General features: G+C 49.9%; 1 protein-coding gene across 1 annotated transcript in view; it reads left to right on the forward strand.

The window, feature by feature from the left end:
* LOC144096694 (potassium voltage-gated channel subfamily KQT member 1-like) overlaps positions 1–24857 on the forward strand; it is a 372193-nt gene that overhangs the window by 120436 nt on the left and 226900 nt on the right. The gene's annotated exons all lie outside the window — the stretch shown is intronic.

Here is a 24857-nt window from a genome sequence, read left to right on the forward strand (position 1 = left end):
CAGGCACGAGGGACAAGCCGGTGCCGTATGCTTTTCGTTAGGCCTGAGACCAAGTTGTGCTGTATTGTGTATTCTCCTTGCTCGGAGGAGGAGGAACCAAGGTTGGTGGAAAGTGTGGTGTTGGAGGAACGCGGCGCACTTGGCCGTCTGGCTGCGGAGGAGGCTGCCACTGCGGAGGCAAGAAAACGGGGTCGGTGGCCTTGTTAGCCTGACAAGAGAGAAAAAAAAGAAGCCCCGAAGGACGCGAACACGGAAGGGCTGCAAGAATTGCGCTAGAAGCAAAGAAACTTTTACGAAAAAGCCTTATTAAAAATAATGCCAGGAAAATGGAATGGGAGGAAACATCGGGAAGTAAAAAATAGCACGCACAGAAGGATGAAAATAAATGCAAAGAAAAGAGATACCGACTAACAGCATAAGAAAGGGAGAGCGGCGCAAGACAGCGTGAGGAAATCAGGTCTCCCATGCCCTGCAATGCAGGACAAAAGCATTTTTTACCACGAAACCGTTTATGCAAGTAATTTTTTCATATAATGTAAGATTTAACTATACCATTCAATATACCCGCAAGACCACCCTATGGCAGTCTCGGATCTTTTTTTGCTATTAATATTTTTACTATCGCCAAAAGCGCTTCCATTTGGTTTTCTGCGGCAGTCTTGACTGCTCGATGCGATTGATGAAAGCAAGCTAAAAGAAAGTTTTTGTTAGACATCGGAAGAATGGACCATTACGTTCAATATATCCATAGCAGTGTCTTACATTTTTTCAGTATTTAAAATTTTTGTCCGAGAATGTTGGACATGTCCAGATTTGAGACCTTGTGAGAAAATCATGCCTGTGCAGAGAGGAGCTCGCATTGAAGTTTTTTTGCGCAATGTTTTAGCTGCCGTTCAGGCCAAATTCAGAAAAAAACATCGCCCTGAAACCTCGGCGGTCTTCGAGCTGAACATGGAGCCGAAAACTCCGAAACTTTACATCCCACTCTAGCGCTCCTTAAAGGAACTGACGCGCCGCGTTGGCCTCCGGGGGTTCTCAAGTCATAGCGCAGACAGCTGCCATTAGAGGTGGTAGCGCGTAGCACAGTGTGCGCTACTAAGAGTCTTTCCCTCGTCACTCGCAAGCTGCGGCGCCTGCCAGCGTGGAAGGGACTCTAATATCTGAGCTTTGTTTGTGTGCGCCGGGGGCTAAACTAAAAGAAGCGACGCGTCTCCTAGCGCCGTTAAGCCTTCTGTATCTTAGACATACTGTTTTTCCGTGTTGCAATTGCGCGATTTCAAAAAGCCCATAAAATCAAGAAATTACGCACTGAATGCATAAGCGACAGCTCGGTTTTTCAAGAGAATGTCATTTCATGAATGGCACGTAATTGGTCACCTGCAAGATAACAAACCTGCACTATTGATTTTTGTTTTTTCTTTTAATGTTTTTTTTCTCAGCGTTGTTAGTTACGCGCACGTGAGCCCACCTGTATTGCGACAATCTTCACAGAGTAAAATACAGTTATGTTCCAGCGTCATCCTCTTGCGTACGCGTCTTTTTCTGGTGGTTTTTTCGGCGACCATGCACGAACTGGCCCGTCGAGCTAAGCTTGCTGAATAGAGAATTTTTAGTTCGAATTGACCAGCCTTGGGATAAGGACGATTGGTCAGAAGACTCACAGACTGCTTTTGGGAGGCTCCATGCTGTGTTTTCACTCTGCCCATTTAAGTACATGTTGGGCGGCGCGCAGCTGGAGCTTGGATTTGCGCTCAAGATGAGGTTAGCACGGAACGCTTACTGCACAGCCGCCTCTATAACGTGTCCGACAGCCATGATGGAGGAGCAGGCAAGTTTCGGAAAGCCCAAGCAGGTCGCCACTAAGACTAATGTGAAGAGAGATGTGAAATTGTCATCTTCGATTTTCAAAGTATCGACCACTCTTCATTGGTGGGAGCCTATCAGTTGGCTGTAATCTTACAGATAAGCATGTTTGGCTGACAGTGACAAAGTTATAGAGCCATCAAGCTCCTTCTCCTGTAGTTTTGGTTTTAGAGCCCAGCGTTCCTCGTCTTGGTCGACGTAGTCGGTGTTGTTGGTGTAACTGGTTGTCCATGGATGGAAGGATAAAGCTGAACCCTTTAAATCAAGCCACCTAGCCATGACTTATGAAATTTTACTCTTGTCTTGATTTTAGCCGCCAATCAGATAACCATCGCTTGGCTACTTCTACCCGCTTAAAATCTACTTTCCCTTCACTGTCCTTAAACCCCAATGCCTTGGGTAAATCAGCCCCGCTGCTTTCCACTGTAGGGTGAAGCCCTTTACAGAAAAGTATCAGGAGTTCAGCCGTTTCCTCCTCCTCTCCGCACGCAGCGCACAACGTGTCTATCACGTGGTACCTGGCTCTATATGTCTTAGCCCGCAAAACTCCCGTCCTGGCCTCAAACAAAAAAGAGCTCCCCGACAATTATCATAGATATTTACTTTCGCAATTTTCTGCTTAAAGATCCTGTATGTTCCCAGTGCCGACTTCGTCAGCATCCCTGTTTTCCACTGAACTCTCTCTGTTTCTTTAACCTTTTTCTTAACCGATAATTGCTTATTTGCCCCCCTACTGCTGTCCAGATATTTGCTTGTCAATTTTCAAGCACGCTTTCTCCATTTCGTGTCCACATTTCTCATGTACAGGCACCTGCAAACTATCCTAGCCCACTGCATTTCCCCCAGTTTTCTCAATCTCTCCTGAAATGCTATCTTACTGCTAGCTTCTCTGCTCTCGAACGACACCCATCCCATATCACCCTGTACCCCCTGATTTGGTGTATTGCCATGTGCTCCCAAAGCTAGCCTCCCTACGCCGCGTTGTTTAATTTCTAACCTTGCTTGAACATCTGGTCTCATGCACAGGACAGCATTACCGAAAGTGAGGCTAGGAACCATCACCCCTTTCCAGATCCCTCTTACCACTTCATACCTATTGTAATTCCACAGTGCCCTATTATTAATGACAGCTGCATTTCTACTAGCTTTATTCATTACATATTTTTCATGCTCTGTCAGGTACTGAGCACCGTTATTTATCCAAACCCCAAGATACTTGTACTCATCCCCTACTTCTGACGTGAACTCCTGTATTCTATGCTCGCCGCCTTCATCTATAAATATCATGACTGCAGATTTTTCCATACAAAACTTGAAAACTAATCTATCTCCTTCTGTACCACATATGTCTATAAACTTCAGCAAATCTTCCTTGTTGTCAGCCATTAGCACTATATCATCGGCGTATATTAGTGCCGGTAATGACTGTTTAATCCATTCTCCTTGCTTGAAAAAAGAAAGGTTGAAGCCTAGTCCGCTCCTCTCTAGCTTGGTCTCCAACCCTTGCAGGTCCAACATGAACAACAAAGGAGACAGAGGACATCCTTGCCTAAGCCCCCGCTGTATCTCTACAGGCCCTGATGCATTTTTTCCCCATTTTATGAACACTCTGTTACATTTATATATATCTTTTAAAATATTAAATACTCCATCCTCCACATCCAATGTGTCCAGTATGTCCCACAAATACTCTTGAATAACGTTGTCGTAGGCTTCCCTGATATCCACAAATGCTAGCCATAGGGGCCTGTGATCCGAAGCCTGTGCCCAAGTAGCAGAGCGAAACGCCACCTGGAAGGTGGCTATTGCAGCGTAACACGCCACGTGCCAGCCGTCGCAGGTATCGTGTGAAGAGCTGCTCTCACACTTTGCCTTACCGACTGTCCTAATCGTCTGTGAATTTTTCATTGCTCGCCGTTAGCGACGCTTTTTCTCCTGATTTAAGCTTATTGTTTCATCAGTGTTCTAACTGACCAGCCGACGAAACCGTTTAAAATGAATTGAGCCACTCACTTGCTCATTTAACTTGAAGTTCAGGAACATTCCCGTGCTTTGTGCTTACAGCAGAATGAAGCTCATTGCCTTCACGTCAGTGCTGCCATAGTGTTTTGAGCATGAAACGCTCTCAGCTGCCATTCTCGGCGAAGTCAGGTGAACATTGTCCTAACCTGAAAAACGGGAAACCGAACGTCAAGAAGAATATGAAACCAGACCATAAGAATGACCTCGTGCTGAACAATTGTTCGGAATATTCCGAAAGTTTTCGTCCGAATGGCAGGCAGTGGGAAAAAAAAAGAAACTTGCCACGCTTGTAGCCCAAAGCCATGATTGGAACAAGCACCGGCGCAAACTTAGCAGCCTCGTCCTCTGATGTCTTGGACCTCCCATCCATCGCCGTAGATTTTTTTTTTGACGTGATGTTTATTACACGCGTTTATGCACAAGTATGTACACGGAAATGTCTATGTATACGAAGGTTATTTACGAAGCAGTTAGCTAGCGGCTGCACTGCACTAGTTTAACTTGAAAGTAACATCGCGCGCAGCTAACACAATTGGAAGGACGGCAAGGAAAGACAACACATCAACATTTGAAACCAATTTAATGGAAAGCCGTTTTCCTCGTGAATTCCATTCACCTCGAGCATCATTTGGCTGAAATATGATCAGGGTAAAACGACTGGGGTTGGGCTGTACTGTTCAACACGCGTGTTTTCCACAAGCTGTGGTTGATAATCATCGTACACCGTGGGAGTTTAAAATAATGTGTTTCTCTGGTGACCCCCCCCCCCTCCCTCCCCCAAGAAAGAAAAAGAATTGCATGGTTGCTGTTATTGAAGCAGAGTTCGTGATCGTTTTGGGTCGACCACACAGGCGGCACTTGACAGAAGCGACAGAAATATCAGTGCGAGCGCACTATTCCGACGGGTCAACCCCGGGCAAGACCTTGACATGCTTGTATGCTTGCGGTGTTCGCGGGTTTGTGGCAAGTGAAAGATATAAAAAGATATCCACGACTGGCATTTGAACCCGTGGCGGCGCGAAGAGGTCAGCTTCGCTCGCCACTGCACGGGAACACTACGCTATCGCCGAAGCCGTTCGCGCCTCTTGTTAAACTGCAACACAATCTCGCGCTGCGCATTGCCCATCATCTTGTTCATTTACTAATACTGCTGTGAAAATAATATTCGTGGTTTGAGCCATGTTGCGGAAGTGACAGAGAGATGTGCGCTGCATGCGTCGGCGTGTACACCGTTGTGGCAGAAGCACGGCACTAGAGCAACACGCGTTTTCGTTGACAACAGAAACGCAGCACTGGGTCATAGGACGCCGGCGTACATTGGGCAAATTGGCACTGGCGATGGGAAAGTTGAAGACGTGCATAACTGGCTCCCTGCGTCAATGGAAGCCTAAATCGCGCTCTCACGTACGTGGCAATGGTGCCCACCTGCAAAAAAACGGTGCTTTCGCACAATACTTTGCGCTTAGTAGTGCTAAACTGCCAGCAATTATTTTTTACAATGTAGTAGTAGTAGAAAACATTTATTCCAAAAAGGTAGGATATAGAGGCGAAAATACAGATTTTGGGTGCAGTCCTTATTTCAGGACCCCAATGTCCACCGCAGTTGCTATTGCTTGGGATATCAGCTTTCGCTGCTTCGCCAAGTCAGAGCTGAGCAGGGCAGACTCTCACTGCTCCTCGGAGGGATGGTTATCTAGTTCGGGTGGCTTGGGACCGGAGCAGTCCCATGTTACATGATATGTTGTTGGAATTCCGCCACACCAGGGGCAGATGCTGTCATATCTGTCGGGGAAGATGATGTTGTACTTGTGTAGGTTAGGAAAGGTGTTCGTCTGTAGTTGTCGCCATTCCCTCGCCTCAGCTGCCGTTAGCTTACGGTGTGGTGGGGGATAGACTTGTCTTTGTGTTCGGAGAAAGAGGAGGCGCTCGCCGTACGTAGAGGGGAGAGGGGTGAGGTCGGGGAGGTTAGTCGCTCGGTTAGTATATCCTCGAGCTAGACTGTCCGCGGCCTCGTTTCCCTCGAGTCCCTCGTGCCCAGGAGTCCAAGTGATGTGGTGCTTGCATGTGGAATTTTGAACTTGTGGGGTAGTCATAATGGGAGCGACGGAGTGCGGAAGTCTGCCAGAGAGGAAGAGGCGACACGCGGACTGGGAGTCGGTAATAATTTTTAACGCATTTCCCGTAGCATCGCCGTGCTGGATTGCGAGGGCAATTGCAGCAGTTTCTGCTAGTGTGGGAGAGCAGTTTCGTAGGGAGGCGCTGGCGATTTCCTTGAAATTGATGTCCAAGACGACCACCACCGCGTTTGTTGAATCGGGGTACATGCATGGCTGCGTGGACGTATACAGCATTTTGTGCCTGTCGATGTGTGCGGCGCATAGTCCACTCGCGCCTTTCGTCGTCCCTTTTGTGAGTCCGAGTGCATGTTCTTCGGGAGTGGAGCTACATACAGGCGAGTTCGCAGAGTTGAGGGTAGGTTTCGGTTGTCCTCGACGGCGCGTATGTCAGCCGGGGAACCCACTCTTTCCAAGATTGCGCGTCCAGCTTTGGTGGTGAGGAGGCGTTCCTTTTGCGATGCTAGGACGGCTTCTCGAATTTCTTCTATTGTGTTGGTCAGTCCCAGGTCCTCGAGGTGGCAGTTGGCCGTGTACATCGGGAGGCCTAACGCATGTTTGTAGGCGGTACGGATGATGGCATCTGCTTTGTCTCGCTCATTCCCCAGAAGGGGTAGGAATGGGAGACCTATGAAAGGCGGCTCATAACTAGAGGCTGTATCAGTCGAATTGTATCCTCCTCTCTCATGCCTTTTCGGTTGCGGGTGATGCGCCGAATCATGCGGGAGATCTGGAGGGCAGTTGTCCGGAGACGCTGTAACGTGTGGTTGGCTTTCCTGTCGCTCTGAAGCCAAAGGCCCAGGATGCGGATAACAGGGACTTCCTTTATTCTCGTTCCTTCGAGGTAAACCTCGATGCCGCCGGGAGATTTGTAGGCATAGCCCTGAATGCGGAAATTTCGGATTTGTCGGGTGCGCAGCGGAGGCCACAATTTGCTGCTTGTCTTTCTACGCAATTGACTGCCTCTTGTAGGGTGTTTTCTTTGTCGGCAAGGGAACCCCAGGTGGACCAGATGGTAACATCATCAGCGTAGATAGTATAGCCGATGCCTTCAATAGCCTCGAGTGCTTTTGCCATGCCGATCATAGCTATATTGAAGAGGAGAGGAGAGATGATAGAGCTTTGGGGAGTGCCTTTGTTGGGTGTCTGCTCTGTGCCGGAGCGGTAAAGCTTCAGTTTGTAGCTCATAGAAAAATGTTTGCAAATGTAGAAATCAGCGTTTTACTGACTCCCATTACCCGCCACGGTGGCTAAGTCGTTAGGGCGCTCGGCTACTGATCCGGAGTTCCCGGGTTCGAACCCGACCGCGGCGGCTGCGTTTCGATGAAGGCCAAACGCTAAGGCGCCCGTGTGCCGTGCGACGTCAGTGCACGTTAAGGATCCCCAGGTGGCCAAATTATTCCGGAGCCCTCCTCTACGGCACCTCTTTCTTCCTTTCTTCTTTCATTCCCTCCTTTACAACTTTCCTTACGGCGTGGTTCAGGTGTACAACGATATATGAGACAGGTACTGCGCCATTTCATTTCTCTAGAAACCAATTATTATTATTATTACTGACTCCCATTAATACATATTGTCCCTTGAGACCACAGTAGATAACGCGATACATCGTAGACGGGAAAAAGCATCGCTATCAATTTCCTGCATAGAGTATGGCGTGAAACTGAACGGAAATACTCACTAGAAAACAGAAAAGGCGAAAAAAAGACACACACTGAAGCATAACGTCCTGCACAAATGCTAGTAAAAAGAGGCGGTTGTTGAAGTTTAGAAAACGCACAACTAAGTTTTGAGGCACAGCCATGAAGTCGACCTGCAAGAGTTATCTAACAAAAGATGGAAACAATCTCAAAAAGAAGAAACGCGCAGCTTGCTGCCTCACGTACATAGGTAGACTTAGCCTAGCCAGCCGGCACCAAACGGGCCTGAAAAGGCGAGCGCGCTGCATCGGCCTGATAGAGGGTGACCATATAACTGTCACAGATATTCGATGGGAACGCTCGATGTAATGTTTGCAGTAGAAGGGGACCCTTAGAACGGAAGTTTTTGGGGCGAAAAAGCCCTTGCAGGCCTGGCTGCATCAAAAATTTCAAGGCGATGGGGTCTCAGCAGAAAGTTCAACGGCTGGAACCAACCCGCTCTCTACAGTAATGTGTTCACGTGAATGCGGGAAGTGGGACCACTATATATATAGAGGCCACACACGCCCATTTCATTCCAGCGTAATGGGGCAGTTCTCAGCTCCGTTGGGCCAAACCACAAGCAGAACTTTTGAAACAATTCATCTGAGCACCAGAGGCAACGCCACACTGACCTATCATTGTCTTTTCTCGCCCTTCTCAATGCAGTAAAAAGTGAAATCGCGAGCATATATATGCAAACACCTTGACATTATTACTTTTGAACAGGGAAGCCATGGATACCTGTATTGCAGCTGTGGAGAGCACTCAGATATAGCGGCTGTAAGTATAAATATAAATAAATATAAATAAATTCTTTATTTCACTCATGAAGTGAGGGAGTGCGGGAAAAAAAGCTGAAAATTCAGCTTGACTAGTTCCCAGCTCCCCAGATTACAAAAAATTCAAGAAACAAAAGAGAGGACAAGGGAAAAAAATAAAATAAATAAAATAATGGCAGAGCGGCATAATAACAACACAAATCAAAATACAGAAATGCTTTGTTTACAAAGTCAGATTGGCTTGTACAAGGAAAATAAACAAAACAATTCTAATTAAACTGTATGATACACCGGTGATAAGCGAAAGTACATGCCGGAAAAAGCCCGAAAAAACAAGAACTTTACATAAGTAAAGGAAAGAGACGGAGAAAACAATGCGCATGAACAGAAAAGCGTTGCTCAAGGAAAGGTACAGCGTACATATGCAAAATGCTAGAAATACCCCATCATATGAAGGAATTGTTTTCTATGAACAGTAATTTCAGTTCTCTTTTTGAAGTTAACTCGGGAGTGATACCGTTTCTGTAACAGATATTTAACAAGTGTGGTAGCAATCTGTTTATCATTTGTCGTCCATAATCTGTCCTGCAAGTTTTTACTAACCAAGGCTGTGTGCTTCTATATTCATAAGCTAGTGTCCTTTTACAAAGAGATGCCAACCGTAATAGACAATGAGTGTTGTTTTTTATTTCAATCCTATAACGCGAACACAAGCCGTGCGAGTATAGGCTGTCTATTTTCATTATGCAATATTTCGAGAACAAAAGGTGGGAAGGGTGACTTCTGGGGACGTTTTCAATGTTTCTTAACATTTTTTTCTGCAATGTCAGAATTTTTTGCAAATTTCCTTTGGTTGTATTCCCCCAGACTAGTTGGCAATAGTTTATGTGTGAGTGGAATAGTGCATTGTACAATAAAAGTTTAACCTTTGGAGGTAGAGTATATCTGTTTGCGTACGTTACTCCCACGATGCAAGACAGTTTTGAGATAACGTGGCTCACGTGATTGTCCCACGTCATATTTTCGGTGAAATATACTCCAAGTATTTTGAATGTGTTTACTATCTCTATCTTTGAGTTGTTCAACTTAATGTCTCTGTCTATGCTAATAATTTTGTTTTTCGCACGGTATAGGACAGCCTTCGTTTTACTAACGCTTATTTTTAATTTGTTCAGTTGGGCCCATATGTCTAATTTCTCAAGAGTTTTGTTCGCTCTAGTGATGACCTCATCTGCGCTAGCTGCAGTGAACAACAGTGTCACATCATCCGCGTAAATGACAAATTTTATCGTTGGATCGATGCTTATGATGTCATTTAGGTACAAATTAAAAAGAAACGGGCCAAGAATACTCCCCTGAGGCACACCTGCAGAAATGGGCAATACATGGGACGAGTAGCCATTTAAATATACGTACTGGTTTCGATCATTTAGGTAGGATGTCAAAAGCGATAGCACAGTTCCACAGAAGCCGTACATTTCAAGTTTTTTCAGTAGGATAGAGTGATTTAAGTAATCAAAAGCTTTTGTGAAATCGACGTATACACCAAGGGCTACTTCTTTGTTTTCGAGAGATTCTAGAACAAATTCCTTTTGCTCCAGCAGTGCCATTTCTGTTCATCTGTGTTTTCTGAAGCCGTATTGCGCGTCGTGAAGAATATTGCATTGTTCACTAAAATTTGTTATTCTAGAGAGAATCATTTTTTCAAATCCTTTAGAAAAAACTGGAAGTATTGACACGGGTCTAAAGTTTGTAAATTCATTCTTACTTCCTTTCTTGTGCAGTACACTCACTTTGGCAAGCTGCATTTGCTTCGGAAATAGTCCTTGAGATAAACAAAGGTTATATGAGTTAAGCACCCTGCTATGTCTTCTATCACATACTTTACTGGTTTTATTACAATGTCGTCTGCGTCAGCACTTTTACTGTTTTTTAAGCCCATGAAAACCGATATCACCTCTGACTCTGATATTGGCGTTAAGAACATAGATTTCTCGTTTCGAGTATTAAGAGTATTTTAATCGACGAAATTACTAGTTATATCTGTAAAGTGGCTGTTGAATGCATTAGCTAAGTCAATGCCTGTCAATTCCTTACCCCCCTTCTGCATTGTTGTTATTGGGCTTGAACCTGAAGACCTGCCCAGAAGTGCATTCAGTTTCCTCCATAATTCATCTGACTTATTCATAGAGGAAAACTTGTCACAAAAATATTGATCGCGCGCTCTCCGTATTTCCGTCGTCAGTTTATTTCGAAACACTTATAAACGCTTTAAATATGTCAGGGTCTCGTGTTTTTTCAAACTTTTTGTAAAGCTTGTCCTTTTTACGAATTTTCTTCAGCAATTCAGGTGTAATCCATGGCTTCCTAATGTTCTTACGTTTCTCTGCATGTTTATAAGGAAAACACTTGTATATACGTAAAAAGGCCGTTAAAAACAAAGCGTAAGCCCTTTCGGCAGCTGTTTCATTGAGAACGTCACTCCAATCATGACTATTAACTTCCTCTTTGAAAGTGTTCAGTTTTTTTGTCGAAATATCCCGAAATAATTTAGTTGTCACTTTTCTATTAGGAAATTTACTTTTCGGAATGCACATAAAACTGGCGCGGTGGTCACTGATATCTGTATTTATTACACCTGCGTTCAGGACAGGCATGTGCGTATTGGTTATAATTAGGTCAATTAGTGATTCAGACTGCAGTGTAACACGTGTAGGATTGGAAATCACGTTCTGAACAGCGAAGGAATTTAATAGATTTTTAAATTCAATTTTCGTGGGGTTGTCTACAAGGAAGTTGATATTGAAATCACCACCTAAAATGACATCGTATTTGTTTTCGCTTATAAAAGATAAGAAAAAGTCGAGAAAGGAAAAAAAGGATTTTAAGTTTCCGCTTGGGGGGCGATAGATAACTGCCACAACCTTCCTTTCGATAACAAGAGACAGGACTTCATAATCAGGGTGGACAAAAGGAAATTCATGCAACACTTCAGATTGAAAATGTTTTTTTACCATCAATAGTACGCCACCACCGCGACTGTTCGTGCGATTGATAAAGTGTGAGTCATACAAAGGAATCTTGAATACATTGTTATGTTCAGTATACCAAGTTTCGGTCAGCATGACCGTATCAAAATCAAAGCCTAACTGCGTAAAAAGCAACTCGAGATCGGCTGTCTTAGCCACCGCTGAACGAGCATTTAAATGAAATACACTAAATGATTGCGGGTTCTGAGATCCGCAAACATTCAGAAATTCACTTGGCATTACACAATCAGAAGTGTCCAACGCCATGTGCAATGAAGGAATGGCACCTTGACGCTGTCACTGACAAAACTGAAACTGAAAAAGACTAACGAAAAAGGAACACGTAATAAAGCTAAGGAGCTTTATCCAAATCCGCCGTACACGCAACATGAATTGCATTCGCCCCGTCTCGCTGTCTGACAAAAATTTTCCCATTTCTGTGCCAAACGTACTTGAAGTTGTTTTTTGCCCAGTTTTTTGCGTCCCTAAGCAACTCCTTGTTCCTTTTTGTCAAGTTCTCGAGCATAAAGCAGTTTGTTTTCATTTGGTTCAGTTCTGCCCTCTTGCTCAAGAACAGATCTTTGTGTGATTGTCTTGAAAACCGGACAAGAATCGCTGGGACCCTATCTTTAGCTGCTGGCAATTGATGCACAGCGGCCACATCGCTCACAGTCAGCGCGGGCAGGCTCACCTTGCTCGTAACAGCGTTAACCTTCGACAGCAGGTCTTCATTTTCACTTTCTGAAATTCCATGGAATTCGATGTTTAATTTCCTGCTCTGCCACTCAAGGTCATTAATATCCTTCATTATCTGATCAGAGTCAAGCAAGGGTTCCCTGCTTTCTATAGCGTCAGCCCGTTTCCTTAATTCGGCAATGTCCTTATCTTGGCGGGTAATGTGCTGAAGAATTGTGTCATACTGATCTGACATTGTTTGTACCGACTGCTCAATGTTCTCCACCGTGCACTTCAATGTCATAAGCTGTTCCAGTTTTTCATTTATGCTCATGAACAAGCTGGCATAATCAGTTTCCTGCTCCGTGTTCGACCTGCCACTTTGGCTGCCCCTTGCGCCTGCATGCCGACATGTTGGACAGCGCCACGCCTTACGCCATGCTTCACCCTTTGACCTGAACGTTGATTCAGCAACTCCTGAGCACTTTCCGAAGTGATGCATATAAGTGCAATCCACACATGGAAAGCCCTCGTCATCTGGGCAATCGTCATTACAAGCCGAACACACCTCCGCAGGCATGGCAGCATACAAGCACAATTTCACACACGCGTATTTAGCCGCGAACTACGAGAGAAACAAATCAAATTACAACGACAGATCAGCAGCAGCAGCAGCAGCAGCAGTAGCAGCAGCAAGGGTAACGAAGAAAGGTAAGAATAATACAGAGGAATTTTCGACCAACCTGCAAAAATGCAGTAGAACAGCGTTCACAGTTGGTCGACTTGGCTGCTGCCGCCGCTGCTGCCAAAAAGCTCAGCCGAGGGTGGTTCCGTCCTTCTTATACGCTTGACAGCGACATGCTTGGTCACGTTGACGTCACGATGCTCCGAGAGATGTTGCGCAGCTGCAGGCAGGGCGTCGGCCGGTATCGTCAAGATTTGCCCTCTTTCCTCTCTTGAATCAAGGTGCGGTAGCTGATCACACGAACATCGATGTACACATCTGTCGGCCCTGCAAAAATGCAGTAGAACAGCGTTCACAGTTGGTCGACTTGGCTGCTGCCGCCGCTGCTGCCAAAAAGCTCAGCCGAGGGTGGTTCCGTCCTTCTTATACGCTTGACAGCGACATGCTTGGTCACGTTGACGTCACGATGCTCCGAGAGATGTTGCGCAGCTGCAGGCAGGGCGTCGGCCGGTATCGTCAAGATTTGCCCTCTTTCCTCTCTTGAATCAAGGTGCGGTAGCTGATCACACGAACATCGATGTACACATCTGTCGGCCCTGCAAAAACGCAGTAGAACAGCGTTCACAGTTGGTCGACTTGGCTGCTGCCGCCGCTGCTGCCAAAAAGCTCAGCCGAGGGTGGTTCCGTCCTTCTTATACGCTTGACAGCGACATGCTTGGTCACGTTGACGTCACGATGCTCCGAGAGATGTTGCGCAGCTGCAGGCAGGGCGTCGGCCGGTATCGTCAAGATTTGCCCTCTTTCCTCTCTTGAATCAAGGTGCGGTAGCTGATCACACGAACATCGATGTACACATCTGTCGGCCCTGCAAAAATGCAGTAGAACAGCGTTCACAGTTGGTCGACTTGGCTGCTGCCGCCGCTGCTGCCAAAAAGCTCAGCCGAGGGTGGTTCCGTCCTTCTTATACGCTTGACAGCGACATGCTTGGTCACGTTGACGTCACGATGCTCCGAGAGATGTTGCGCAGCTGCAGGCAGGGCGTCGGCCGGTATCGTCAAGATTTGCCCTCTTTCCTCTCTTGAATCAAGGTGCGGTAGCTGATCACACGAACATCGATGTACACATCTGTCGGCCCTGCAAAAATGCAGTAGAACAGCGTTCACAGTTGGTTGACTTGGCTGCTGCCGCCGCTGCTGCCAAAAAGCTCAGCCGAGGGTGGTTCCGTCCTTCTTATACGCTTGACAGCGACATGCTTGGTCACGTTGACGTCACGATGCTCCGAGAGATGTTGCGCAGCTGCAGGCAGGGCGTCGGCCGGTATCGTCAAGATTTGCCCTCTTTCCTCTCTTGAATCAAGGTGCGGTAGCTGATCACACGAACATCGATGTACACATCTGTCGGCCCTGCAAAAATGCAGTAGAACAGCGTTCACAGTTGGTCGACTTGGCTGCTGCCGCCGCTGCTGCCAAAAAGCTCAGCCGAGGGTGGTTCCGTCCTTCTTATACGCTTGACAGCGACATGCTTGGTCACGTTGACGTCACGATGCTCCGAGAGATGTTGCGCAGCTGCAGGCAGGGCGTCGGCCGGTATCGTCAAGATTTGCCCTCTTTCCTCTCTTGAATCAAGGTGCGGTAGCTGATCACACGAACATCGATGTACACATCTGTCGGCCCTGCAAAAATGCAGTAGAACAGCGTTCACAGTTGGTTGACTTGGCTGCTGCCGCCGCTGCTGCCAAAAAGCTCAGCCGAGGGTGGTTCCGTCCTTCTTATACGCTTGACAGCGACATGCTTGGTCACGTTGACGTCACGATGCTCCGAGAGATGTTGCGCAGCTGCAGGCAGGGCGTCGGCCGGTATCGTCAAGATTTGCCCTCTTTCCTCTCTTGAATCAAGGTGCGGTAGCTGATCACACGAACATCGATGTACACATCTGTCGGCCCTGCAAAAATGCAGTAGAACAGCGTTCACAGTTGGTCGACTTGGCTGCTGCCGCCGCTGCTGCCAAAAAGCTCAGCCGAGGGTGGTTCCGTCCTTCTTATACGCTTGACAGCGACATGCTTGGTCACGTTGACGTCACGATGCTCCGAGAGATGTTGCGCAGCTGCAGGCAGGGCGTCGGCCGGTATCGTCAAGATTTGCCCTCTTTCCTCTCTTGAATCAAGGTGCGGTAGCTGATCACACGAACATCGATGTACACATCTGTCGGCCCTGCAAAAATGCAGTAGAACAGCGTTCACAGTTGGTCGACTTGGCTGCTGCCGCCGCTGCTGCCAAAAAGCTCAGCCGAGGGTGGTTCCGTCCTTCTTATACGCTTGACAGCGACATGCTTGGTCACGTTGACGTCACGATGCTCCGAGAGATGTTGCGCAGCTGCAGGCAGGGCGTCGGCCGGTATCGTCAAGATTTGCCCTCTTTCCTCTCTTGAATCAAGGTGCGGTAGCTGATCACACGAACATCGATGTACACATCTGTCGGCCCTGCAAAAATGCAGTAGAACAGCGTTCACAGTTGGTCGACTTGGCTGCTGCCGCCGCTGCTGCCAAAAAGCTCAGCCGAGGGTGGTTCCGTCCTTCTTATACGCTTGACAGCGACATGCTTGGTCACGTTGACGTCACGATGCTCCGAGAGATGTTGCGCAGCTGCAGGCAGGGCGTCGGCCGGTATCGTCAAGATTTGCCCTCTTTCCTCTCTTGAATCAAGGTGCGGTAGCTGATCACACGAACATCGATGTACACATCTGTCGGCCCTGCAAAAACGCAGTAGAACAGCGTTCACAGTTGGTCGACTTGGCTGCTGCCGCCGCTGCTGCCAAAAAGCTCAGCCGAGGGTGGTTCCGTCCTTCTTATACGCTTGACAGCGACATGCTTGGTCACGTTGACGTCACGATGCTCCGAGAGATGTTGCGCAGCTGCAGGCAGGGCGTCGGCCGGTATCGTCAAGATTTGCCCTCTTTCCTCTCTTGAATCAAGGTGCGGTAGCTGATCACACGAACATCGATGTACACATCTGTCGGCCCTGCAAAAATGCAGTAGAACAGCGTTCACAGTTGGTCGACTTGGCTGCTGCCGCCGCTGCTGCCAAAAAGCTCAGCCGAGGGTGGTTCCGTCCTTCTTATACGCTTGACAGCGACATGCTTGGTCACGTTGACGTCACGATGCTCCGAGAGATGTTGCGCAGCTGCAGGCAGGGCGTCGGCCGGTATCGTCAAGATTTGCCCTCTTTCCTCTCTTGAATCAAGGTGCGGTAGCTGATCACACGAACATCGATGTACACATCTGTCGGCCCTGCAAAAATGCAGTAGAACAGCGTTCACAGTTGGTCGACTTGGCTGCTGCCGCCGCTGCTGCCAAAAAGCTCAGCCGAGGGTGGTTCCGTCCATCTTATACGCTTGACAGCGACATGCTTGGTCACGTTGACGTCACGATGCTCCGAGAGATGTTGCGCAGCTGCAGGCAGGGCGTCGGCCGGTATCGTCAAGATTTGCCCTCTTTCCTCTCTTGAATCAAGGTGCGGTAGCTGATCACACGAACATCGATGTACACATCTGTCGGCCCTGCAAAAACGCAGTAGAACAGCGTTCACAGTTGGTCGACTTGGCTGCTGCCGCCGCTGCTGCCAAAAAGCTCAGCCGAGGGTGGTTCCGTTCTTCTTATACGCTTGACAGCGACATGCTTGGTCACGTTGACGTCACGATGCTCCGAGAGATGTTGCGCAACTGCAGGCAGGGCGTCGGCCGGTATCGTCAAGATTTGCCCTCTTTCCTCTCTTGAATCAAGGTGCGGTAGCTGATCACACGAACATCGATGTACACATCTGTCGGCCCTGCAAAAATGCAGTAGAACAGCGTTCACAGTTGGTCGACTTGGCTGCTGCCGCCGCTGCTGCCAAAAAGCTCAGCCGAGGGTGGTTCCGTCCTTCTTATACGCTTGACAGCGACATGCTTGGTCACGTTGACGTCACGATGCTCCGAGAGATGTTGCGCAGCTGCAGGCAGGGCGTCGGCCGGTATCGTCAAGATTTGCCCTCTTTCCTCTCTTGAATCAAGGTGCGGTAGCTGATCACACGAACATCGATGTACACATCTGTCGGCCCTGCAAAAACGCAGTAGAACAGCGTTCACAGTTGGTCGACTTGGCTGCTGCCGCCGCTGCTGCCAAAAAGCTCAGCCGAGGGTGGTTCCGTTCTTCTTATACGCTTGACAGCGACATGCTTGGTCACGTTGACGTCACGATGCTCCGAGAGATGTTGCGCAACTGCAGGCAGGGCGTCGGCCGGTATCGTCAAGATTTGCCCTCTTTCCTCTCTTGAATCAAGGTGCGGTAGCTGATCACACGAACATCGATGTACACATCTGTCGGCCCTGCAAAAATGCAGTAGAACAGCGTTCACAGTTGGTCGACTTGGCTGCTGCCGCCGCTGCTGCCAAAAAGCTCAGCCGAGGGTGGTTCCGTCCTTCTTATACGCTTGACAGCGACATGCTTGGTCACGTTGACGTCACGATGCTCCGAGAGATGTTGCGCAGCTGCAGGCAGGGCGTCGGCCGGTATCGTCAAGATTTGCCCTCTTTCCTCTCTTGAATCAAGGTGCGGTAGCTGATCACACGAACATCGATGTACAATCGCCCAATTTTTTAACCTGAACGCGCGAGCATCGACCGGCCAGTCGATAAGCGCCGTATAACGGAGCACAGCGGCGAAGTGTGCGAGAATACGCGCGTGCGCGCAATGCACAGTCCAATGCAGCTTCCCTCTGCCAGGCTGTTCCGGCAACCGGACCCCACCCCACCTGCTTTTTTGTCCGTTATCGCCTTTCCTTCTGTTTTCTGCACGCCACTGACAAAGGATTAGAAAAGGCAACGTGGTACCGCCTTCTTTTCTGTAGGAGAGGGAAGTGTGAATTGATAAGTGAAATAATCCGATCAGATGTCATTGCTATCGCGCTTCACAGTATATAAGGCCTTGCATCCGCTTTCTGGAGTGTTTGCTTCACGCAGCATCAACAATGCCTCCTCGGGTGCCAGAGGAAAAGAGAGTAGCTGCAGTACGCATGTCTTTGAGCGGCACATCCCAAAGACAGATCGCGATGGCTTTGGATTTAAATGTAGCGACAGTGAACAGGATAATTTGCGCGTTTAGAGACGAAGGGCGCATAGGTGATGCAGCAATGAACTGCGTTCGGAAGACGACAGCAGAAGAGGATGCCGCCTTGGTTCTCGCCGCCGAGACTAATCCCTTCATGACGGCTGGCCAGGTTAGAGATGCGGTTGGCCTCGATGTCAGCGAAGAATTGGTGAGAAAACGGCTTTTGGAAGAAGGCCTGAAGAATCGAAGTGCTGCCCAATAGCCGCTTCTTTCCGACACAGCGAAAGCAAAAAGACTGGATTTTGCACAGGCCCATCTGCACTGGACAGCAGATGACTGGCACAATGTCGTCTTTACCGACGAGTCCACATTCTGCACGCAGTGGGACCAAAAACGCCAAGTATACAGACCAGACCTAACGAGGTTCGTTTCTTCCTATTACGAATATTTAGTTAGTTTGTGCCTGTTTCTATTTTCACAAATTTATTCCTGTGAGCCTTTTCTTGTTATTGTTAATTTAAGATACGTTTGTGGTGTAAATTGCCGCAATTTTAAATTGACTTATTGTTCTCCTCTCTTGTAGGTATGACCCCCGATACGTCCACCAAGTGAGAGCCAGTGGACGCAAAAGCATCAACGTTTGGGGGATTGTAACCAAAGAGGGCCTTGGACCACTATACAGAATACAGGGCCGATTTTGTACCGCCTCCTACATTAATATCGTCGAACAGGTGCTCCTGCCTCATGTGCTCGACGGTCCTTTCAATGACGGCTGCTTCATCCTACAGCAGGACTTGTCCCCCGTGCACACGTCTCGCGCTGCCAAAGGCCGCCTGGAAGAACTCGGAATCATGACGATTGACTGGCCGCCACAAGGAGCGGACATGAATGTAATTGAAAACGTGTGGGGCCTAATGAAAAAGAACTTATCAAAAATGGGTCTTCACAACGTGAGCTGCGATGAACTGTGGCGCAAAGTTGAAGCCGAATGGGAGCTGTTGAAAATCGACCACGACCTCGTACCAGCGCTGTACGACTCTCTTCCGCGACGCATCGCAACGGTTGTTCAGTCTGGTGGAGCCTTCTCCAAATACTGAAGGGCAACAAGCGAGTTGCGACACCCGGGACCCCACAATTTCTCAAGCAGCTGGAATTACCAAAATCTCTAATACCCCTTGGTAACCAGTGCGAGCAAAGGTATCCTTATTGAGGCGTTGTTTTTCTTCTGGTTTCGCTCTCGAGAAAAGCAATAAATTTATTTCTGGTCAGACATAGGCAAGGCACGCTATTCTTTGCAACATCGAAGTTTCTAATCAGCAGGACTTCCAGCGGCAGATATCTTTTTGCCGCAGGAAATTGCCGCGTGAGCCGTAGGGAAAATAAAAATAAAAAGAAGTGCTGATTCTCACGTAGTGCAATCAGCCGGTGTATGTCGCATTCCATCGAGCCCAAGCGGTGCCACTTGACCCTTTGAATATAGCGTGATGGCAGCGTTCAGAAAAGAAAAGACGAAGACGATAACGGTGCTCGAAAGGGGGTGGGGTCCGGTTCCCGGAACAGCCTGGCAGAGGGCAGCTGCACTGGACTGGGCATTGTGCGCACGCGCGTATTCTCGCACACTTCGCCGCTATGCTCCGTTGTACGGCGCTTATCGACTGGCCGGTCGACGCTCGCCCGTTCAGGTTAAAAAATTGGGCGATTGTACACATCTGTCGGCCCTGCAAAAATGCAGTAGAACAGCGTTCACAGTTGGTCGACTTGGCTGCCGCCGCTGCTGCCAAAAAGCTCAGCCGAGGGTGGTTCCGTCCTTCTTATAGCTTGACAGCGACATGCTTGGTCACGTTGACGTCACGATGCTCCGAGAGATGTTGCGCAGCTGCAGGCAGGGCGTCGGCCGGTATCGTCAAGATTTGCCCTCTTTCCTCTCTTGAATCAAGGTGCGGTAGCTGATCACACGAACATCGATGTACACATCTGTCGGCCCTGCAAAAACGCAGTAGAACAGCGTTCACAGTTGGTCGACTTGGCTGCTGCCGCCGCTGCTGCCAAAAAGCTCAGCCGAGGGTGGTTCCGTCCTTCTTATACGCTTGACAGCGACATGCTTGGTCACGTTGACGTCACGATGCTCCGAGAGATGTTGCGCAGCTGCAGGCAGGGCGTCGGCCGGTATCGTCAAGATTTGCCCTCTTTCCTCTCTTGAATCAAGGTGCGGTAGCTGATCACACGAACATCGATGTACACATCTGTCGGCCCTGCAAAAACGCAGTAGAACAGCGTTCACAGTTGGTCGACTTGGCTGCTGCCGCCGCTGCTGCCAAAAAGCTCAGCCGAGGGTGGTTCCGTCCTTCTTATACGCTTGACAGCGACATGCTTGGTCACGTTAACGTCACGATGCTCCGAGAGATGTTGCGCAGCTGCAGGCAGGGCGTCGGCCGGTATCGTCAAGATTTGCCCTCTTTCCTCTCTTGAATCAAGGTGCGGTAGCTGATCACACGAACATCGATGTACACATCTGTCGGCCCTGCAAAAACGCAGTAGAACAGCGTTCACAGTTGGTCGACTTGGCTGCTGCCGCCGCTGCTGCCAAAAAGCTCAGCCGAGGGTGGTTCCGTCCTTCTTATACGCTTGACAGCGACATGCTTGGTCACGTTGACGTCACGATGCTCCGAGAGATGTTGCGCAGCTGCAGGCAGGGCGTCGGCCGGTATCGTCAAGATTTGCCCTCTTTCCTCTCTTGAATCAAGGTGCGGTAGCTGATCACACGAACATCGATGTACACATCTGTCGGCCCTGCAAAAACGCAGTAGAACAGCGTTCACAGTTGGTCGACTTGGCTGCTGCCGCCGCTGCTGCCAAAAAGCTCAGCCGAGGGTGGTTCCGTCCTTCTTATACGCTTGACAGCGACATGCTTGGTCACGTTGACGTCACGATGCTCCGAGAGATGTTGCGCAGCTGCAGGCAGGGCGTCGGCCGGTATCGTCAAGATTTGCCCTCTTTCCTCTCTTGAATCAAGGTGCGGTAGCTGATCACACGAACATCGATGTACACATCTGTCGGCCCTGCAAAAACGCAGTAGAACAGCGTTCACAGTTGGTCGACTTGGCTGCTGCCGCCGCTGCTGCCAAAAAGCTCAGCCGAGGGTGGTTCCGTCCTTCTTATACGCTTGACAGCGACATGCTTGGTCACGTTGACGTCACGATGCTCCGAGAGATGTTGCGCAGCTGCAGGCAGGGCGTCGGCCGGTATCGTCAAGATTTGCCCTCTTTCCTCTCTTGAATCAAGGTGCGGTAGCTGATCACACGAACATCGATGTACACATCTGTCGGCCCTGCAAAAATGCAGTAGAACAGCGTTCACAGTTGGTCGACTTGGCTGCTGCCGCCGCTGCTGCCAAAAAGCTCAGCCGAGGGTGGTTCCGTCCTTCTTATACGCTTGACAGCGACATGCTTGGTCACGTTGACGTCACGATGCTCCGAGAGATGTTGCGCAGCTGCAGGCAGGGCGTCGGCCGGTATCGTCAAGATTTGCCCTCTTTCCTCTCTTGAATCAAGGTGCGGTAGCTGATCACACGAACATCGATGTACACATCTCTCGGCCCTGCAAAAACGCAGTAGAACAGCGTTCACAGTTGGTCGACTTGGCTGCTGCCGCCGCTGCTGCCAAAAAGCTCAGCCGAGGGTGGTTCCGTCCTTCTTATACGCTTGACAGCGACATGCTTGGTCACGTTGACGTCACGATGCTCCGAGAGATGTTGCGCAGCTGCAGGCAGGGCGGCGGCCGGTATCGTCAAGATTTGCCCTCTTTCCTCTCTTGAATCAAGGTGCGGTAGCTGATCACACGAACATCGATGTACACATCTGTCGGCCCTGCAAAAACGCAGTAGAACAGCGTTCACAGTTGGTCGACTTGGCTGCTGCCGCCGCTGCTGCCAAAAAGCTCAGCCGAGGGTGGTTCCGTCCTTCTTATACGCTTGACAGCGACATGCTTGGTCACGTTGACGTCACGATGCTCCGAGAGATGTTGCGCAGCTGCAGGCAGGGCGTCGGCCGGTATCGTCAAGATTTGCCCTCTTTCCTCTCTTGAATCAAGGTGCGGTAGCTGATCACACGAACATCGATGTACACATCTGTCGGCCCTGCAAAAATGCAGTAGAACAGCGTTCACAGTTGGTTGACTTGGCTGCTGCCGCCGCTGCTGCTAAAAAGCTCAGCCGAGGGTGGTTCCGTCCTTCTTATACGCTTGACAGCGACATGCTTGGTCACGTTGACGTCACGATGCTCCGAGAGATGTTGCGCAGCTGCAGGCAGGGCGTCGGCCGGTATCGTCAAGATTTGCCCTCTTTCCTCTCTTGAATCAAGGTGCGGTAGCTGATCACACGAACATCGATGTACACATCTGTCGGCCCTGCAAAAATGCAGTAGAACAGCGTTCACAGTTGGTTGACTTGGCTGCTGCCGCCGCTGCTGCCAAAAAGCTCAGCCGAGGGTGGTTCCGTCCTTCTTATACGCTTGACAGCGACATGCTTGGTCACGTTGACGTCACGATGCTCCGAGAGATGTTGCGCAGCTGCAGGCAGGGCGTCGGCCGGTATCGTCAAGATTTGCCCTCTTTCCTCTCTTGAATCAAGGTGCGGTAGCTGATCACACGAACATCGATGTACACATCTGTCGGCCCTGCAAAAATGCAGTAGAACAGCGTTCACAGTTGGTTGACTTGGCTGCTGCCGCCGCTGCTGCCAAAAAGCTCAGCCGAGGGTGGTTCCGTCCTTCTTATACGCTTGACAGCGACATGCTTGGTCACGTTGACGTCACGATGCTCCGAGAGATGTTGCGCAGCTGCAGGCAGGGCGTCGGCCGGTATCGTCAAGATTTGCCCTCTTTCCTCTCTTGAATCAAGGTGCGGTAGCTGATCACACGAACATCGATGTACACATCTGTCGGCCCTGCAAAAATGCAGTAGAACAGCGTTCACAGTTGGTTGACTTGGCTGCTGCCGCCGCTGCTGCCAAAAAGCTCAGCCGAGGGTGGTTCCGTCCTTCTTATACGCTTGACAGCGACATGCTTGGTCACGTTGACGTCACGATGCTCCGAGAGATGTTGCGCAGCTGCAGGCAGGGCGTCGGCCGGTATCGTCAAGATTTGCCCTCTTTCCTCTCTTGAATCAAGGTGCGGTAGCTGATCACACGAACATCGATGTACACATCGGTCGGCCCTGCAAAAATGCAGTAGAACAGCGTTCACAGTTGGTCGACTTGGCTGCTGCCGCCGCTGCTGCAAAAAGTGCATAAACTATGGCGGAGCTTAAGTCGCCTGATGGTGGGAGCTGGGACGCCTGCCGGCGTTTGCATACGTCATATTTTTTCTGATTTTTTTTTCGATTATCTATCTAGGTTGCTGTGCAAAACCTAATGGTTGCGCACAAACCGGTGGGAAGGTTCTGACGACGTCATAAGGCCACGTGACCTCTCTCAACTAAACAATAATTTAATTGCCTCCTGCCACAGTTGGCAGGTTGCAATCACCAATCTGGATGGCTCACCATAGCAGGTTGCGATGACGTTGCAAGGCCAGGTGATCTCCCTTTTACCAAACGCCGGATTTCGCTTACCCTCATTAACCGCATTTTAATGCGCTACGCCCTCGCAGTAGTGCAGTTTATGCTTACTGCTACTCCTTACACCGGCATAGACAGTAATATTTTTTTGCACTGCTTTACTGACAGAGGGACTTCTAGCGTAAAGCCAAGTGAAAACATTGAAACTCCGCCTAAAATGTCCGCGGCAGGGCACCGTGTGATTTATAGGACGCGGCCGTTTATTGTCACTGTGACCGGCAATATTGATACGGGAATAAAAGAAGAGGCGGAGAGCGAGCGCGAGCGGCGAGCGCGCGGCTCTGGCACGAGGGAGATAGAACGAAAAAGCTTGGCCGCCGCCGGTCGTGCTTCGCCGGCTCTCCTCCGTACTGCTGCTATATTTCTCTGGGCGGGCCCGTGGCCACCCCGTGGCATCACACACCGTAACATTTTGGTGGCAGCGGTGGGATCATGCCGCTCACCCGCTCCCGGAATCAAGCACCCGACGTGCCAGACGACAGGAGTCCACCACCAGCCGATAGCGCCGACGACGCGGCGGCCGGCGCCGCTAGTCCTAGGCGCTCGGAGGGGCTCGGCTCTTCGCAGCAGCCGGACGCCGGTGTTGAGCGCCTCCTGGATACAGTCACCCAACGGATGGACGCATGGGAGGCCCGTCTGACTGCCCAGGCTGGGGAGATGGAAGCTCTCCGGCGCGAACTCCGTCGCCTGGTGCCAGCCGAGCCGAGCACAGGTCAGGTGCCTTTGGGCGTCCCCGCCGCCGCTGTTTACGGCTCTGCCGTCGCTGGGCCTGCGGTCGTGGCCGCCAATGGCGTGCTCGGCGCGGGTGCGTCCTCGCCGCAGTGTTCGTTGGACGTTGTGGAATTGCCCACATTCGACGGCACCATCTCGTGGGATGCTTACCGCATCCAGCTGGACGGTATTGCGGCGGCGAGGGGCTGGGACGAGCAAATGAAGGCATGGATGCTCGTTGCAAAACTGAGGGGCCGCGCCACCGAGCTGCTGCAGAGCGTGCCGCCCGACCAGCTGGGCTCTTACACTGTTCTGGCGGGCCTCCTCGCCGACCACTATGGTGCCTCAGGTCAACCCCGTGTGCAGTACCACCGCCTGCGAGCCCGCCGTCAAGAGCCCGGGGAGACGTACCAGGACCTCGCCGCCGCCATTGAGCGCCTGGCTCTGCAGTCGCTGCCGGGAGCGCCTCAGAACGCCGTGGCCCTGGTCGGCACCGAGGCGTTTGTCGACGCCATCCGACTCCCCGAGGTGCAGCGCTTGGTCCGCTCTGGCCGTCCTGATTCCGTCCGCGCCGCCATGGCGCTCTCCATCGAGGCGGAAT

Source organism: Amblyomma americanum, chromosome 7 (assembly GCF_052857255.1).
Source record: "Amblyomma americanum isolate KBUSLIRL-KWMA chromosome 7, ASM5285725v1, whole genome shotgun sequence".
In the NCBI taxonomy this organism is placed as follows: Eukaryota; Metazoa; Arthropoda; class Arachnida; order Ixodida; family Ixodidae; genus Amblyomma; species Amblyomma americanum.